Source organism: Rhinopithecus roxellana, chromosome 10, assembly GCF_007565055.1.
Source record: "Rhinopithecus roxellana isolate Shanxi Qingling chromosome 10, ASM756505v1, whole genome shotgun sequence".
Taxonomy (NCBI): Eukaryota; Metazoa; Chordata; class Mammalia; order Primates; family Cercopithecidae; genus Rhinopithecus; species Rhinopithecus roxellana.
The window spans coordinates 28203058-28204521 of record NC_044558.1 but is presented as its reverse complement, the minus strand read 5'-3'; the positions used below and the strand labels follow the sequence as shown (position 1 = coordinate 28204521).

The 1464-nt window shown below is 40.8% G+C and overlaps 1 pseudogene across 1 annotated transcript; it reads right to left on the bottom strand.

Moving 5' to 3' along the window:
* Positions 1–371: 371 nt before the first annotated feature.
* Positions 372–1243, bottom strand: LOC104659533 (annotated as a pseudogene). Its single transcript, XR_004059659.1, has one exon. The product of XR_004059659.1 is annotated as a shieldin complex subunit 2 pseudogene (transcript).
* Positions 1244–1464: the final 221 nt, after the last annotated feature.

The following is a 1464-nucleotide window of genomic DNA, read 5'->3' as shown; positions in this document are numbered from 1 at the left end:
CTGCAGCAGTTTCTGAGGGAATGTCTTCCATGTAGTTCCCCATACTTAGTACAATGCCTGGAATGTAGCAGGGACTAAACATAGTGAACAAATGGGCAAACCTTTAATTCCCAGGGATCGGCTACATATTGCCTTGACTGGTAGATCATTTCTCCAGAAGAAAGGAAGAAACCAAAAAAACAAAAACAATCTTTTTAAACCTCACTGGATTTTCTTAGAAAACAGTTTTAATTTATATATCTACTGCAATTCTCTTTGTAAAATATATTTAATAAAAAATCCAAAGCAAAAGTCCTGTCATTCATTTCTTTCAAAAGACAAATCATTTCAGTACTTCCTCCTTGAAATGTCTGCAATTTCTTCCTCTGGCCTCAGAGAAGGGCATCAGCTCCATGCTTTACAATGTCAAGATAAAAATCCAGGAGGGAGAAATCTTGTTGTAATGGAGAGCTGTTTTCATCTGATACAAAAAGGCTCTGAAACTTCAGTACACAAGGTTCTGCGCTGACTGCCAACAAGGAGTGGAACAGGTCTGCCACGACCATCCCATAGGTGATCTCTGAGGAAGGAACTATCGCTCTGTTGAGGCAGTCTGCAGAAATGTTGAGAAGAATCTTCTCTATCAGCTTTGATTCTACACGGATGCAAACATCATGTCTTCCATCAACTACAGTCATTAAGGCTGGCCTATAGTATATTTTCTTCATAGTAAATGGTAAGCAGCTAAAACACTGTTTATAGATCCTGTTCTCATCTGTTTCTAGTTCCAATCCACATTTTGCACAGCCAGTATATACGATGTTGGGAAGAGAAGAGAAAATACTCTTCAGAGAACTGTGAGCATTTAGAGCTATCTTCTGAGGAAATGCCAGCTCTGAAATCTGGGCTTTACCTAGAATCACTCCTGAACACTTATCCTCTAGGTGGGTTGCTAAGTCTGATATCTTCACAAAGGAGGGTGTACTTTTTTGAAATTTTGCTTTAAATGTAATTGCGCTTATATCATCATCAAACAAGCACTCACAGGATGACCAAGGCATTGTATGCAATTCTAGGTTTTCTAGTGTGTAATTGCGCTGAACAAAAAGATATTTAAATTCCCTAATATAACCTTTTATCCTTTGAAGTTGATGGTACCAGGCTGCTCCAGGACCCCATAATACAAGCACATAATGTTGATCTTGGGCCTGTTCCACTGTTAACATAACTTTTTTCTGCTTCCGTCCTTTATAACTGTATACTGCCTATTCTTCAGGCTGAATAGATGAATAACTCCCAAGATTTAACAATTGACTGCTAAATGTTGATTGTAGTACTGTCTCGCCAACCCATTGGTCCTCATGAATAACAACATCTGAACACCCAGCCGGAGGCGGGTGCGGCCTGCGAGCAGATCCGGCCGCCCGCGGGCCCGCCCCACCCCACCCCTCCTCTCCCTTCCTTTCGCTAGTGTTTCTAAATCAT